Raw genomic sequence first — 19,108 nt, 5'->3', positions numbered from 1 at the left:
CCATTCACTTTAAATACATTACCATTATTAGGATTTTCAATTTCAATGGCTCCATGTGGAAAAACAGTGCGAACAATGTATGAACCTACCCACCTAGAGCGTAACTTCCCCGGGAAGAGATGCAAACGAGAATTGTATAAAAGGACTTTTTGAGCGGGAGAGAAATCTTTTCGCAAAATGTTTTTGTCATGGTAAATCTTCATTCGATCCTTATATTTTTTGGAATAGTCATATGCATCATGCCTAAGCTCTTCTAACTCATTTAATTGAAGCTTTCTTCTCTCACCCGCTTTGTCTAAGGAAAAATTCAATTGCTTAATTGCCCAATAGGCTCTATGTTCTAGCTCAACGGGTAAGTGACATGCCTTTCCATACACAAGTCTATAGGGAGACATTCCAATGGGTGTTTTGTATGCAGTGCGATATGCCCATAATGCATCAATGAGTCTTAAGGACCAATCTTTCCTAGTTGGATTGACAGTTTTCTCTAAGATGTGCTTAATTTCCCTATTTGATATTTCAACTTGACCACTAGTTTGTGGGTGATAAGGTGTAGTGAATTTATGTGTAATACCATATTGTTTCATTAAATGCTCAAAAGATCTATTACAAAAGTGTGTACCGTTATCACTAATGATAGCACGTGGTGAGCCAAAACGGGAGAAAATATTTTCTTTCAAAAACTTAAGCACAACTTTATGGTCATTTGTGTGGCATGCAATAGCTTCAACCCATTTAGACACATAATCAACACCAACAAGAATGTACAAGTTACCAAAAGAGTTAGGAAATGGACCCATAAAATCAATGCCCCAAACATCAAATATTTCAACAATAAGGATAGGATTCAAAGGCATCATGTTTCTTCTAGTTACACTTCCTAACATTTGACAACGTTCGCAAGATTTGCAATAAACATAAGTGTCATGAAAAATAGTAGGCCAGTAAAATCCACATTGTAAAATTTTCAAAGCAGTTTTCTTACCACTAAAATGTCCACCACATGCATGATCATGAGAGAAAGATATGATTTTAGTTTGATCACAATTTGGAATGCATCTCCTTATTATTTGATCAGGGCAATATTTAAACAAATAAGGATCATCCCACATGAAATGTTTCACTTCAAAATAAAATTTAGATTTATCATGCTTAGACCAATGAGAAGGAATCAATACCAATGCATACCTAAGTCCCAAATTCAATCCAAAACCCCATATAAACCATCTAACAACTCAGAAACATCAACAACAAGCCTAGACACACAATCAAACCCATGATTCACAAATTGGTTTAAAACTTTATAAAACTTAAACCATAAACCAGAAACTTAAACCACAGCAGCTCATACATAACAGAGATGCATGAAACCCTTACCTCAAGTAGAAATTCTTCCCTGAGCCTCCTCCAAATCCAACTCCAAGATAATCCCTCTTTTTCCCAAAATGAATCTAGCCACAAACCAACTTTCAGCTTCCATTATCAACCTCTCAAAATCAAGCTTAGAAACTCAAAGAAAACAGAGATGAACTCCTTACCTCTGACCTTAGCACACCTTTGAGCTAACTTTCCTAGCCACAGCAGCCAAATTCCTTCAATTCACTAGCCCAAAATCCTCAAAACTCAGCAAGTTCTCAATCACCAAGGAGAGGAAGAAGAAAATCGCATGGGAGAGAGAGAGAGAGGTGAGAAGTTCTATTTTTTTTTTCTTTCCTTTGCTTTTCTAAACCGTTCTAAAATTTCCTCAATCCCTATCTCAACATAACCAGCTGCCAAAAGACCCAATTACCCCTTAAGTTACCCCAAGTCCTCATATGCCACTAAGGGCGGTTTAGTCTTTTAACACATCCCGCTAAATCCTCAAATGTGCCTAAAAATCCCCATTTTAATCCCCACATGTCTAAACTATTGCTATTGCTAACCGCTACTCAATAATTCCTGATCACTTAATAATATTCCCAAAATACCCCTAGGCTCCTCCCGAGGCGAGTATTTGACCCCGTTGCGACTTTCTAGCTAAATAGCTCCGTAGGACTGTCTCAGAATGTGCATCACAAATATATCACCATTATATTACATTTATGCCCTCAACGGGCTAAAATTACAAATATGCCCCTGACAACCAAATGGGCCCACATGCATATTTAATCACCTAAACAGGCATTCTAACCACATATTCATTAAATTCACATATATTATCACAGTATAACAATTATTGCCCTCCAGGCACACTAATCAAGGCCCCAAGCCTTATTAGCAAATTTCGGTCGCTACAGATACAATAGACTTAGGAACCCCATGGAGACGAACTATCTCCCCCACATACAACTCTGCATACTGTTACACTGTGTAGGTCGACTTCACTGGTAGAAAATGAGCTGACTTGGTGTAGCTGTCCACTATTACCCACACCGAGTCACAAAGTCCCATTGTCCTGGGTAGACCTCCCACAAAATCCATTGTAATGTCTTCCCACTTCCACTCAGGAATACCCAAAGGTTGAAGCAACCCTGCTGGTCGTTGATGCTCAGCTTTCACCTGTTGGCATGTCAAACATCTGGCCACATACTCTACCACATCTTTCTTCATCCCGAGCCACCAATATAATGTCCGTAGATCCTGACACATCTTTGTGGTACCTGGATGAAGCGAGTATGGCGTAGTGTGAGACTCATCTAGTATCTATCGTCTGATCTCTTCATCTGCCGGAACATAAATCTGCCCTTGATATCGAAGCATACCAGTCTCAGAAACAGAATAATCATTAGCTATCCCTACTAAGACATGATGTCTAACCTCTTGCAACTGCGCGTCCATCAACTGACTCTCCTTGATCTGCTTTAGCAGGGTCGACTGCAGAGTAACATTGGCCAACTGGCCCACCACCAGCTCTATCCTTTCCCTGGTCATCTCATCAGCTAACTCCCTGGAAATCTAAACTGAACTAAATAACTGCCCCGAGCCCCTCCGACTCAATGCATCTGCCACAACATTGGCTTTCCCTAGGTGATAGAGAATATCATAATCATGATCCTTAACCAACTCCAACCAACGTCTCTGTCTCATGTTCAGATCCTTCTGGGTGAAGAAATACTTCAAACTCTTATGATTTGTGTATATCTCACACTTCTCCCCATACAAATAATGTCGCCACACCTTCAGTGCGAACACCACTGCTGCTAATTCCAGATCATGGGTAGGATACCGCTGCTCATACTCCTTCAATTGCCGCGATGCATATGCTATAACCTTCTCATTCTGCATCAACACACAACCTAGACCCATCCTTGATGCATCACAGTATACCACAAACTTTCCTTCCTCCGACGGAAGACTTAACACAGGTGCAGAAATAAGTCGTTGCTTCAACTCTTGGAAATTGTGCTCGCACTTTTCTGACCAAACAAACTTCTGATTCTTCCATGTCAACTCTGTCATCGGTGAAGAAATCTTCAAGAATCCATCTACAAATCGCCTGTAATAACCTGCTAACTCGAGGAAACTCCGCACCTCCGAGGCGTTCCTTGGCCTCGACCAATCTTCCACCGCTTCAACCTTGGATGGATCCACCTTAATCCCCTCTGCGCCAACTATATGCCCAAGAAAAGTCACCTCTTGCAACCAAAACTCACACTTCTTAAGCTTGGCATATAACTGATGCTCCCTTAACCTCTGTAAGACTTGTCGGAGATGTCGCTCGTGCCATGCCTCTGAACTGGAGTATACTAAGACGTCATCGATGAAGACAATGACGAACTGATCCAAGAGGTCCTTGAACAACCTGGTCATCATATCCATGAAAGTTTTCGGGGCATTGGTCAAACCAAAAGACATGACCAAGAACTCATAATGCCCATACCGTGTTCGAAAGTCTGTCTTCGGTATGTCCTCATCCTTGATCCTCAACTGGTGATAACCAGATCGAAGATCAATCTTTGAGAACACTATCTTTCCCTGTAGCTGATTGAACAAGTCATCAATCCTTGGTAGAGGGTACTTATTCTTGATAGTCAACTTGTTCAATTCCCTGTAGTCTATGCACATTCTCAGAGTCTCATCCTTCTTCTTAACAAACAACACTGGAGTGCCCCATGGAGAGTAACTAGGCTTCATGAATCCCAAATCCAGAAGTTCTTGCAACTGTATATTCAATTCCTTCAACTCTGCTGGTGCCATCCAATATGGTGCTCTTGATATTGGTTCTGTTCCCGATGCTAACTCAATCACAAACTGAATTTCCCTACGTGGCGGAAATCCTGGTAAATCCTCAGGAAATACATCCAAGAATTCACACACCAATCTGGTATCCCCCGGCTCTGCTGGCATAACCCTGGTAGTATCCACTACACTAGCCAGAAAACCTATACATCCATCCTGTAACAAGTCTCTGGCTCTCAACGCTGATATCATGGGTATGTGGGGTCCACATACCGCACCCACGAAGACAAAAGGATCCTCACCCTCAAGCTCAAAAGTCACCATATTTTTCCTGTATTCAATAGTAGCCCCATACCTGACCAACCAATCCATTCCTACGATCATATCAAAGTCCTCCATGTCTAACTCAATTAGATCTACCGAAAGCTCCCTACTATCAACCATCACTGGCAGTGCCCTAATCCACCTCCTAGAAACTACCAATTCCCCAGCAGGCAATGAAGTCCTAAACCCTGCAATCCGATACTCACTAGGTATACACAATCTATCAATCACTTTACTAGAAACAAAGGAATGTGTAGCACCAGAATCAATCAATACAATAAAAGGAGAGCCAGCGCTAGAAAGCTGACCTGTCACCACCGATGGACTAGCCTCGGCCTCTGCCTGTGTCAAAGTTAATACTCAATCTGGATTCAAGCTATCCACCTTTCCTGCTTCCCCTTTCTTCACTGTTGGGTAGTCCTTCTTGAGGTGCCCCACCATTCCACACACATAGCAAGCCTTGGCCCGACATTCACCCTGATGGAATCTTCTACATCTTGGGCACTCTGGATAACTCCGCCATGCTTCACCACCACCCTGACAGCCACCCTGACTACCCCGACCCCTCCTGTCAGGATCAGCAACGGTCGAAGTTTCAGGGGTCTTCCTCTTAAAATCACTGGGGAATCCGCCCCTGCATGACCAAGAATAGGGAGGCACCACTCTGCAGCCCTCCCGCCTTACTGCACTTTCCCTCTAGATCTTGTTCTCTGCTTCCTCAGCGGTAAGAGCCTTCTCCATAGCCTGGGCATAAGTTGTCCCCCCAAGAACATTCGTAATCCTCACATCTTTGGCTATCATAGAATTAAGCCCTCTGATAAACCTGTCCTGCCTAGCTGCATCTGTAGGCACAAGGTCCGGTGCAAATTTCCCAAGTCTGTTAAACTTCAGGGCATACTCAGTAACGGTCATGTTGCCCTACACCAAACCCACAAACTCATTAACTTTCGCTGCCTTGATGGCAACATTATAGTACTTCTGGCTAAATAAGTCTTTAAATTATTCCCAACTCAAAGTAGTGACGTCCCTGGTCTGTGATGCCACTTCCCACAAAATGTGGGCATCCTCTCTCAACATATATGTGGCACAGGCCACTCTGTTATGCCCCTCTATTCTCATAAAATCCAGAATAGTAGTAATCATAGTCAGCCATTGCTCGGCCTTCAATGGGTCTAGCCCTCCCTCAAAGATTGGGGGTTGCTGCTTCCTGAACCTCTCATATAACGACTCCCACCTGTTCCCAACCTCTCTTGACTGTACAACTGGTACCACTGCAGGTGGTACAATAGGGGCAGCACACCCTGATAGAGCTTGTTGTCGCAGCAGACAAATCTGTTCATCTTGGCTCTGTAAACACGCTTGCATATCTGCCATGAGTTGCTGCCAGTTCTCAGGGACTGGCAGAGGAATCTGGCCCTGGTCATCACCCCCGGTCCCAGACCTAGTACTGGCTAGTCAGGTAGATTTTCTTGGACGCATAGCTATCCAAGTCAATCTACAATCAACGACTCGGCAATCAGACCATGATGACAGGGTAAAAACTTCTCCAAAATCCATCCAAGGAACCTAACCAATCACAAACAATCAAGACATAGGCATTTATCCATATGCACTGGCATTGCTAATAAGCATTCCCCAACATTACCACAAAACAGCTAAGATATAAACATTCATCCATACACAACATGCAGTTAATCATTCACATATCCATTTACATGCACGGCAATGCTAATAAACATGCCCCAATATTTTCACACAGTAGTCAAGGGCCAGGCCCTATCAGTATCTCATGCTTCCTACTAATCCAATAAATAACAATAATCATAATTATTTCCAAGCATGCAAGCATATAAGCATAAATACACATTACCAAACCTTGAATCGAGCTTGTCTCTAGCAGCGAATGTACATGTCCAGCCGGTCTTCAGAAACCCTTAAACCTAGGACGCTCTGATACCAAGTTGTAATGCCCTGGATAGCCAAGACTGCTACACTGTGTACTTATAAATGTGTAGGACTTACTATTCAAGACATTTAGTGAAAAACGTGATACAAAAACCACTAATGAACTAGGGTTAAAAGGTTTTGGTCTCAAAAGGTACATTTCATATAACCAAACATTTTTACACATGGGATCCCAAAAAGGAAAAGCGTTCAAAAGTTAGTTTACAAAATTTCCAGAGTTTAAACAACCATTAGCCACTCTAAGGCAAACTAGACGTTTCTGGTTCTCCAATTCCTATCTCCCTCTCAACCGTGGCGGCTGAGCAGCTAATCATGTACATTCTGCTCTCAGAGCTCTCCGAATCAGGGTTGATCAAGCTTGTCCTTGCCTTTACCTGCACCACGAAGCACCCGTGAGCCAAGGCCCAGCAAGAAAACATACCATATTATATAACAAGCAATAATAACAGTTGGATAACCTCTTAAGCATGTTCATACACTAAACATACCACAATAATCACAAAGCATGAAGATTCAACCAAAGATTCAGCTAATCATCACCCAGCTATACAACATAATAATCAGGGTCGACACCTTAGGTCGCACCTTCTGTTTACCCCACTGACTCCGACCCGCTTAAACCGAGCTCAGTGCATAATAAATTGTCCTCAGCTACTAGTGGCCGAGCTGAGCCCTGTGCGCTAGTGTAAACTTCGGCACTCTTAGGCCGTTTTTTTACTATTTACATGGCATAAAGCCATCCTTTACAAAGCATACAAAATAGGGAACCCTTAGTCCCATTATAAATCCACAACTGGGTATAGTTTTCTTACCTTTAGTTTCCAAATAAACTGGTCACGAGCGATGCCTCTTGAGCACGATTCGATTCCTGAGCTCTAGCTTAGTACCTAGTCATAACCAAGATAAGGATTACCATCAATAATTGTAAATAAGGGCTTCTCGACAAAGTTCTAATCTCTAGAACATCAAATTCCACCAAGCACGGTAGTAGATTCGATCCCGAGCACCCTAGGTTAAATTCCCATGCATAAAATCCCAAACTCCCTTAAGGACCGTGGCTCAAGCCTCCCTTGCCACGGCATGGCCCCAACCAGAGGCTCCCCTACGCCCAAAACCAGACACAGGTCGTGGCCCTACAAGCCCCATGCCGCGGCCCGCCCTCCTTCCTCAGCATGCATCAGCTTCAAAGACCCGCGGCTCACCAAGAACTATGCCTCAGCCCGACCCCTTCGAACCTAGAAAAACCTCCATTTTTTACTCTCAAACCTCACTCAAAACCATCCAAAACTATCCCAATTCAACAACTCAATTATCACAAAACTTCTAACATGATTCCCGCAACATAATCCAACGAAAACCTAGCTGAAAAACTCATCAAAATCCCACTTTAATCTCTGAAACCTAAAAGCTCAAGAACACTAAAACCAGCCATGAAAACATCAAAATTCAGATATTAAACCATAAATTCTAGCTTACCTTCACTACAGAATCAATTCTCTAAGCAATTTTTTAGCTAACTCCCAAGTTCCTTGCTTCAATTCAGTCTTCAAATTCAAAACCCATAAACCTCTTAGAACTCAATCAAAACCATAGAATTTCAACAACAAAAAGTGTGATTCAATCCTTACCTCAGTCCTGGTTGAATTCCTTTGCTAAAACTGAGCTAATCCCTCAAAACTCTATCTCAAATCAGAGAGTTTCCAACTGAGTTTCCCTTAGATTCCAATGGTTTCCTTAGAGAGAGTAAGTGGAAATGAGAGAAGGTCAGTTCCTAATGTTCCACTGAATTCTGTGATTTACTTAGTCTATTCTTAGGCAATTAAGTTAATCCCGAGGCTCGGGGTACCGGAAACGTCCCCGAGGGAAAAATGGTAAAATTCCCCAGTATTCCCACCTAGACTTCCTAACCTCAAATTTATCTCCAATTATTTATTTCCATAACCCGATAACCTAAATAACCATCAAATACCTAAAATACCCCTTGACTTTCCTAGAGTCAAGTATTAAGCCCCGTTGTGACTTTCCCGCTAACTAGCTCCCTAGGATCGTCTCAAATCGCATGCTGCAGTTTTACCCACATAATAATGTGGTTCTCACAATTATGGCATATAATCATATTTATATTCATATAAACATACTAGCATGCTTATCATATAATCATGCATTAAGTTATTAAATTCACACATAAGCCAATCATACCCTCTTGGTGCACTAGTCAAGGCCCTTAAGCCACAATAGTGATTTTGGGTCGTTACAGCAGGCCCCCAGAATGACTTAAGAGTCATCATCTGATTAGGGCTACAAGACCTAGAATGATCATTTATTATTATTCGTACACATGTAGTAATATTTTTTCTTGCTGAGCCTTGGCTCACAGGAGTTATGTGGTGCAATTAAAGGGAAAGAGAAGCTTACCCAGCCCTGAGTGGAGAGCTTAGGTGGCGATGTGTACTTTAACGCCCTGGATAACCAAGATTGTTACATTGTGTATTTAAAATAGTGCAAGACTTGCTAATCAAGTCATTTAAATGAAAATGTGATCCTAAAGTCATAAACAAGTTAGGGTTAAAAGATTTTGGCCATAAATAGACAATTTCTCATTAAAACAAATGTTTGGAACATGGGATCCCAAAAACAAGGTTTAAAGGATAGATTTACAAAATTCCAAAAGTTATATACATTAAAGGCCACTATAATTGCAAAATACACATTTCAGGTTTCCGTCCCTATACAATCCCTCGACCGTGGCGGATGAGCAGCTGACAATGTACACCTTGCCCCCAGAGCTTTCCAGCTCATGGTTGGACCATCATACCCTTGCTTTTACCTGCACCGCGTAACACCTGTGAGTCAAGGCCCAGCAAGAAAACCATAATATCATAGCATAATTCATAATGATAATCAAATAATTCACAAGAAATTCAGATATTCAGCAGGTCATAGGACACACATAACTAGTGATGACAATCAACAAATCATTAATCTATCATCCAGGTATTCAACAAGCCATAATCATCATATTATCAACAGTAAACATATGATAATCATCATACAATACTCAGGGTACCCTCTATTTAACCCACTGAATCCGGCTCGCTTAGGCCGAGCTAAGTGATTATTTAGCTGACCCCGGCTCTCAGTGGACGAGTCGCATCCGGTGCGCAAAGTATCACCCCCGGCTCTCTTAGGCCGCTTATTATATGCTCACATGGCATATTCTAATCATACAACATTTATATTCAAATATAGGGAATCCCAGTCCCAACACAACCACGCAAAGGGTGCAATTTTCTTACGTTTCTTTTAGAGCGGAGATAATAGAACGGTCCTGAACACGTTCCTCAGTCTTGAGCCTTGGCGATAAACCTAATCACAAGGGCCAATGAGTAACCATCAACTTCGAACCAAAATAAAATACCTAGGAGAAATAACTATCCTCCGGGACCTCCATTTCTACTAAACCAGGTAGTAGAAATTGTCCTGAGAGCCTAAGTTCGATCCCCGAGCCCAACAATTCTTGAAACAATTCTAAGGCTAAATACCACAGGTGGGTCGCGACTTGCCCCCAAGTCAGAGAGCAAGCACCCCATCCAAAAGGGGAGGCGGGTCGCAACTTGGCTTAGTGAGTAACAGCGTGCCCCCAAGTCAGAGGCACCCCAGGCCAAAATGGCCACACGCGTCGCGGCACCCCCAGGCTGGGTCATGACGCGCCCCTTTCGAACACAGAAAAATATGGGTTTTCACTGTATTCATCCCAGCCAAGAACACGAAGAACTAACCTACAATTTTCCCCAACAATTATCTTCAATTCAACCCCAAATCAGCTACGAATTTAAGATTGAATCACACAGTTTAATCACGAAAGCCATAGAAATTTCACCAAGGTCACCATCCCAATTTATCAGGCAGAAATCATCATCAAAGAACCCAAACCAATAGTTTAATACACTCAAAGCTAACTGCCAAACTCACATCCAAGCCAACCAGAATTCCTAGCACAAGCCTAACAAAACTCAGAGATGAAAGTTCATAATTTACCTCAATTATGACTGACTTTCTCCTCTGTTTTCCAACTCCAATACCCAGCTTGAATCCCCTCTAGCTTTCCTTCTAAGACTCCAATTCCAAGTTGAAGCTTCTGCCCTTCCTCCTTCCTTAGCTCTCAAGTCTTAACTTCCCACAACAGCTCCAAAATTCAATCACCAAGAGAGAGAGAGTTTAACGCCCTAGATAGCCAGGACCGCTACACTATGTACTCATAAAGGTGCAAGACTTCCTATCCAAGTCATTATATTAAAAACGTGTCACTAAACATGTAAGAGCTAGGATTAAAAAGGTTTTGGTCTCAAAAGACTCATTTCGTATATTTTAACTATTATAAACATGGGATCCCATAAGAAAACAGAGTTAGAACAAGTTTACAGACTCCCAAAAGTACATGAGTATTCACTAGCCATACTAAGGTAAAACAGACAGTCTTCAGGTTTCATGTCCTTGCCTAGACCTCAACTGTGGCGGCCGAGCACCTGGCTATGTACATTCCGCTCGCTGAGCTCTCCAGTCAAGGCTGGTCTAATTTTCCCTTGCCTTTACCTGCACCATGTAGCACCCATGAGCCAAGGCCCAGCAAGAAAACTTCTTATACAACTCGATCAATAATAGCAGGCAGTTAATTCATTAAGCATGTATTCTCATTAGATAATCCACAACAGATGTTTAGCTCATACATTTAGATTCAAGATACAATCAATCACATATTACACTCATGTCATATAATATTCAGGGCCGACGACTTAGGACGCACCCTCTGTTTAACCCACTGACTCCGGCCCGCTTAAACCGAGCTCAGTGCATAATAAGCTGTCCTCGGCTACTAGTGGCCGAGTCGCGCCCTGTGCCCTAGTGAAACCCTTGGCACCCCTAGGCCGTTGGTTCACTAAATGGCTTGCATGGCATAATACCATCTTTTCAAGCGTTTACAATAGGGAGCCCTTAGTCCCATCACATATATTCAACCAGGTGCAGTTTTCTTACCTTTAGTCTATACGGTTATTGAATTACGAGCAACGCCCCTCAAGCACGATCCGTTCCCGAGCCTAAGCCTTTATCACCTAGTCACAACAAAAGTATAGGGTTTCATTAATTCTCAAATATAGGTTTCCGGTTACAAAACTAACTCCCGGGAACCCAAATTCCACCAAGCACGGTGGTGAAACCAATCCCGAGCATACTAGACCACTTCCCGTGGTTAAAACCCTCAAAAACTCATGTGTGCAACCAAGGGTTGCGGCCCTTGAGGCTTAGCCGTGGCATTAGCCTCAAAACAGAACCAAGCCCACGCTGAACAACACACGCGCTGCGGCCCTTGCCTTGGGAGCCGCAGCGCCCTCCCATGGTCGAGCCTCCTTGGCCCTTTTTCATCCTAGGGTCGCAGCGCTCTAGAACAAAGCTGCGGCCCTCCCCTTCGTGCCCAGAAAACCCATAATCTCTAAGCCTGAAACCTCACCTTAAACCATCCCAAAGCTCCCCAACTCCTAATCAATTAATCCCAATTCCTTTAGCATGATCTAAGCAACATAATTCTACATAAAACATAGCCTAGCACACATTAATGTTCTCTTTTCAATTTCTGAAACCCAAGAGCTGTAAACACTCAAACCAGCCATTCAAACCCAATTTAAAACCTCTAAACCATGAGTTGAAACTTACCTTTTCTGTTGAATCACTTCACCAAGCCAAAGCCAAGCTAAGTCCTCAAGTTTCCTCCTTAATTCTGCCTTAAAACATCAAAACCATATTTGCTTCAACACTTAACCAAAACCCAGAATTCTAACCACAGAGAAGAAAATTAAAAGCTTACCTTAACCCTGTTTTGGTTCTTGATTAATCCCTGGGCTAAGCCTCCAAATCCCCACCTCAATCCTCATAAATTCCAGCTTGATTCCCTTAAGTTTTCTGTGTTTTCCTTCCCTTTGTTTTCCCTTGAGAGTGAGAGAGACCTGAGACAAAAGTTTTAGTCGGTTTGTATTTTCTAAAGGCTTCCTTATGTCTATCTTACTCGTTAAGTTAATCCTGAGGCTCGGGGTGCCGGAACTGTCCCCGAGGCCAAAATGGTAAAATCCCCCAATATTCCCGCCTAGACATCCTATCCTCGAATATATCTCCACATATTTATTTTCATGTTCCGATAGTCCAAATCGCTACCCACTATCTAAAAATACCCCCGACTTATCCAAAGTCATATCTTAAGTCCCGTTGTGACTTTTCCCTCTATCTGACCCTAGGATCGTCTTGAGTCGTGCTCTGCGAACCTGTCCACATAATAATGTGGTTCTCACATATATCACATATTTATTTCATATTATCACATAATATCATCAACTATCATATAAATATTACTAAACATATAATTACTCATTTAAATCTCAATTATTCCATTAATGCCCTCCTGGCACACTAATCAAGGCCCTTAAGCCTTATTAGTGATTTTGGGTCGTTACAGAGAGAGAGAGAGAGAGAGAGAGAGCAAGCCGTGAGAGAGAAAGAGAAAGTGAGCTGAGAGTTTTTCTATTTTTGTTTTTGAATTATTCTACCACTTTCTATTATATTCTAAAAAGTTTGAATATGTCCTTTAATAGCCAAAAGACTCATTTGTCCCTCCACATGCTAATTAATCCTTTAAATAATCTAAGGGTCAAAATAGTCATTTGTTCTAAATTCCTGTTAATTCCTCGAGTGTTCCTAATATCCACCAATTAATCCCGTCACTCAGTTAATTACTGATCATCTATCCAATGTCTAATAATCCCCGATATATTTTCTAAATTCCCAAAAACACCCCAGGCTCCCTCGAGCCGGGTATAAATCCCCGCTGTGACTATTTTGCCAATCCGCTCACTAGGACCGTCTCGAGCCATATGCTGCAAATATATCCACATAATAATGTGATCTCAACAATTTATCACATATAATTACATTTATGCCCTCAATGGGCCAAAATTAGAAGCATGCCCTTATAAGCTAAACAGGGCCCACATGCATATTTAATATTCATAATCATGCATTTAATCATATCCATATAATCATATAATCATGCATGCCACATATTCATGAATTTAATCATATATTCACATATATACCAATTATGCCCTCTCAGCACATTAATCAAGGCCCTTAAGCCTTATTAGCAATTTTGGGTCGTTAAACCTATCCTCTCCTTATTACAATTTCGTCCTCGAAATTTATTCAAACACATTAAGTAGTAAATCTCATACATCTGACCAAAACTTCAGAGTCCAATTATTTGCCTTTTATCATTCAATAACACTCATGCTAGAGTGACAATTTTGTTCCATAAGATCTTATCTTATAACTATAATTTCATTAACCTTTCCTTGCACAATAACTTTGTTGAAACCCCAGGGTTTCCCCTACCTCACCAGCAATGACTATTGTACATTTCCTGTTTTGTCATTGGCACCAGTAATACTTATAAGCTAGCACCCACACTTGGGTAAAGTTAACTTGTAGGCTCCCACCCCAGTTCTTGGTACGATCTTAGAACCCTTCTCGAATCAGAAATTGAAACTCCCCCTCTCCTTCCCGAGGTATCATACTATTTCCTATCTGCAATGCTTGGAGAAATACAAGTCTCCCTTCCAGGAACTTCGTGTTCCGATACCTGAAACTTGCAAACTTTGTGTCCTTTCAGATAGGCAGATACTTCTACCTTAATAATTCTAACAACTTCATTGGTTTCGCCCTGAACCAATACTGACCCATGATACTCACTGCCTTTCATTTATTTACCTAGAACCAGTACCTCTTGCTTTCTTTCTTACCATATCTTATGCCGTGTCACCCTAGCCGTAATCTAACATCCATCACTGTGACTATTTCGTCAAGGGACTATACTTTTCTTAATATCCCAACCACTTGCACGTTCAATGCATAATTCTTTAAAATAACCTTTAATTCTTTAGATTTCTATTCTATCTGAGAATAACTAATAATTCTAGATTCCAACCTTATTCCCTTTGTGCTCTATTTCCTTTCTAGAACTTGGAAAATTAAAGGGTCTCTACCCGACACTATCAATTACCATGCTACGTCACCCGTTCACACAAACCAAAGTGTGTTAACTCAATCTTCTGAGTTGCAACCTTCCATGTCCAATCATCTTACTTGTAGTCTAATGTGGTCCAATCTTATGATCCACCACTATAGAATTTTACCTTCCAATATACGAATTTAAATCTTGTCATTCATTTAAACTTCCTGGTTACAATATGCCTAAGGAGGTAGTACAATGTTCACTTAGGATCTCCATCACAACACTAGATTCCATCGGGTCCCTCATCCGATCTTCATATCTTAATTCATTGTTAACTAAATGTTCCATGTATACCGGCCATGATCCCATTCCTTCACCTACCGCGAGGCACAAACCATCATCCCTTTAGTTTATATCTGGGCGCGTCTCAGACTTTGATGCACCGCTTACAGCTTCATGTTTTAAACAAAGACAAGGCCCTTCACATTACCCTTCCGTATCCATCCATTACACATGGATTCCTATACCACAGAGGGCTAACCAATCCTTGTTCTGTCTTCTGAAAATCTATTACAAAATTATCCATTCAGTCTAACTTTAGGTTATTCTGTCATCCCAATCTCGGGTGTAGTTGTCTTCGAAGATACTCCAGGTAGTAGATAACGTGTCCATCGGTCTCATTGTGCTTCTTATCCCTCAGGCATTCTTCAGTAATTTCTTTGTGGATTCTGATTGAATCTCTTCATACTTGATCCCTTATCTCCCCGTAGCGTGACTTTGCATACCCTTGGAGAAATCGAAGCTGACACCTTCTGGAATCTTACATGTGACCCTGCTTCTTCAGTCTTAATATTATCAGTGTAGTAGTCGTTTGCATTCTGCTTCTAACTGGGGAGTAGTTCAACACACCCTTAACGAACCTGGATGTGACTTGTTCATATCGTTCCTGTACTCTATACTTGTCGAACTTACCTGTATTGTTGAAGTATACGTTAGTTAAGAACCTTTATTGATAATCCATCACACCACACTTGGTACAAGTAATAATTCCTAAAATGTCTCTTTCCATGATCCTTAGCTAGTAATAACTAGATCGAAGATCAATTCTTGAAGACATTGTCTTGTCTTGTAGCCGGGCATTAAACTCTTCATCCTTAACAGGCGAAGTCAACAAATTCCAAGATACGATGCTCCGTCTAACCCATCCCTAAGTCTAAAATTTCTTCAACTGAACCAGTAATTCTTCCTGTAAAGCTAATACCATTCTTCATAATGTCCCTAATACCGGATCTATCCATAGCCAAATCGTGAAGCATACCCAACAACTCAATACATACCCATCTCAATCTCTACTAACCAACTTAGTTTCCATTCAATCCAACTAATATACTTCATGTAATGACCCAACTACTTTAGACTTTGGACCATTAATGACTACTATACATAGACACTAATTTTTAATGAAACTCACAAGTGAAATAATCATAACTTTATTTAAAACTTGTAAGGCCAATGTTAAACTACATAAAATTTAAAGTAGGATATGGGATCCCATTGTTTTTAAAGTAAAAACATAACATAATTTTAAATAAATGGATTACATAATAAAGTGCGGAAAATAAATATAAAATTTGAAGAGACTTCATCCTCGAATCGAACGCTCGGTCCATCGATTCCATCCCACCTCAATACACATCCCCAAGCTTCCAAGAACCTTTCCCACCACCAAAGCTATTTTCCTGCACATATAAACATAAAGGAGTGAGCCTAATACCCAGCAAGGAAAACCTAACACGTAAACCATATCCATAAAATTCATAACGCAACATACAATAAAACATACCATAAACATATGTCACACGTACTATAATGGCCATTATTACTCGGGGCTCGTAAACTAAACAAGTCATATGCCCATTAGATTTGTGGGGTTTGCTAGCTAAGCAAGTCATATGCCCATAAGTTTATTGGGGCTTGTTAGTTATACAAGTCATATGCCCAAGTCTACAACATACATAACATAATAAATAAATCATAAGTTAACATATAGCATAACATATAATATCCTATTCTATTTTCCTTACCAAATATACTGGGATATGTGAACAGAATTGGGACTTTGGAACACTCCTAAAAACCATCAAAGGAAGGCGAGTATACTTAAAGAAAAGGAATGAAAATAATGAAAGAACTATCCCATCGAAAGATACTTACCAAGAACCTTATGTTCAAGATCTTAGATTTCCTAATCAAGAATAAAGAATAAAGTTAGGATGTTGAGTAGAATACTATAAGAACTTAAGGAAAACAATACCAAAATGAACTAGAGTTTGGAATACCTTGAATGCTTCTATGACCGATCTAGACCTTGAACCAAAATGTGCTATAAACCTTACGTCCCAAGTGTTTGGTAAGCTTATAATCCCCAACCCAAGTGTTTAAGCACTCAAAAATAACCTAGCAGCTTGCAGCCTCTGAACTTAGCTTGATGAATGAATAAATGGCTGGGTACTAGGTCCTATTTATAGAGTTCAATAATGACAAGATCTTCATTTAACTTGAATAAAATAATGGCTTTTTAAGTGAAAAATATTTGAATTATCGTTCAGCAGAGGCTGAAGACTCGATCAGAAAGATGCTGGACTTATCAAGAGGTTAAAGATTAAAATGAGAACGTTTTCAAAAACATTCAAAAATATATCAAAGGAGCCGATATATCGCCTGGGCCAGTATGCCCGAGGCTCGTCGAGGTGATCATGCGAAGTTACGTGTTTTCGTATCCCCGTATTGCGATATATCGCCCCCTATAGCTGCGATATATCAGCATACGCTGAATATTTAAACACGAAATTACCCATTTTCAGCTTAATTTTAACTGAGTAAATAGCCTTGACTAAGTCCTTTAACGATTTCAAAGCTGCTGACAGACCCAAGGATATTCAAATATTTATCTTAATAAACTTATTCCTCAAAAATACTTAATTTTCATTAAACATACATAAGACAAGTGTTACTATCTTATTGGGTCTATCTAAACCTTATAATATAATAAATATCACCATCAATATCAGTCATATTAATCAAACCTTAGGTTAAAATTAATATTCTTAAACTATAGGTTAAACTTAAAAAATCTACAAGTGTTACTACGAGTGTCCAATTAAATCCCGGTCTAAACCAAAATCCACAGTCATAAAAATACTACAACTATTACTATTGCTACTACTATCTAACTAGCTAAGTAAAGTTCTTGGACTCTACAATTCTCCCCTACTAAAAAGAATTTCTTCCTCGAAATTTACTTACCAAATAACTCCAGATACCGGCCTTGCATGTCTTCCTCCAACTCCCACGTTGCCTCTCGTTCAGAACTATTACTCCATAGGACTTTCACTATAGGAATGCTCTTGGACCGTAACTGCTTCACCCCCCTATCCAGGATGCTAACCGATCGTTCCTCGTAACTCAAGTCTTTCTGGAGTGCTATCGTATCGTACTTGAGGATGTGAGATGGGTCTGACACATACTTGCGTAGCATCGAGATGTGGAACACGTTGTGACTATCTGCTAGTGCTGGCAGCAGGGCTAGTCTATACGCAACTGCTCCCACTCTGTCCAATATCTCAAAAGGACCTATAAATCAGGGACTAAGCTTGCCTTTCTTCCCAAACCGCTTTACACCTTTCATAGGAGATATCTTCAAGAAGACCTAATCTCTGACTTTGAATTCCACATCGCGTCGCTTGGCATCCACATAGCTTTTTTGACGACTTTGAGCAGCAAGCATACGCTGTCTAATAAGTGGTATTGCTTCTTGATCTTGTCTAACAGCTTCAGGACCTAGGAGCTGCCTTTCTCCTACCTCGTCCTAGTGCAACAGTGATCGGCACCTCCTTCCATATAGCAATTCATAAGGTGCCATCCTGATCATTGAATGGTAGCTATTGTTATAGGAAAACTCTATCAATGGCAAGTACTTATTCAATGATCCTCCGAAATCAAGCACACATGCGCGTAGCATATCTTCTAAAATCTAAATCGTACGCTTGGACTGCCCATCTGCCTAAGGATGAAAAGTTGTACTAAGACTTAACTTAGTACCCATAGCTTGCTGTAAAATTCTCCAAAACCTCGATGTAAACACCGATCCTCTATCCAACACTATTGTCTTGGGGATTCCATGCAACTGTACTATCTCTTGGACGTAGATGTCTTCATATTGGTCTACCGTGTATGAAGTCTTAACAGGCAGGAAATGAGCCGACTTGGTTAGTCTATCTATTACTATCCAAGCGGAATTATGCTGCTTATTCATCCTTGGAAAACCTGTCACGAAGTCCATAGCTATATCGTCCCACTTCCATTCTGGTATGCTAAGCGGTTGCAATAAACCTGCAGGTCGTTGATGCTCTGCTTTCACTTGCTGGCATACAAGACACTTAGACACAAACTCCGCTATGTCCTTTTTCATTCTTGGCCACCAATAGATTGCCTTGATGTCATGAGTCATCTTGGTAGACCCTGGGTGAACTGAGTATGGGGTACTGAGCGCTTCTTCTAGAATCGTCTTCTTAATCCTTTGATCATTTGGCACGCATACCCGATCCT

This window comes from Humulus lupulus, chromosome 5 (assembly GCF_963169125.1).
Source record: "Humulus lupulus chromosome 5, drHumLupu1.1, whole genome shotgun sequence".
In the NCBI taxonomy this organism is placed as follows: Eukaryota; Viridiplantae; Streptophyta; class Magnoliopsida; order Rosales; family Cannabaceae; genus Humulus; species Humulus lupulus.
The sequence above is the reverse complement of the archived record's forward strand: the minus strand, read 5'-3'. Positions refer to the sequence as shown.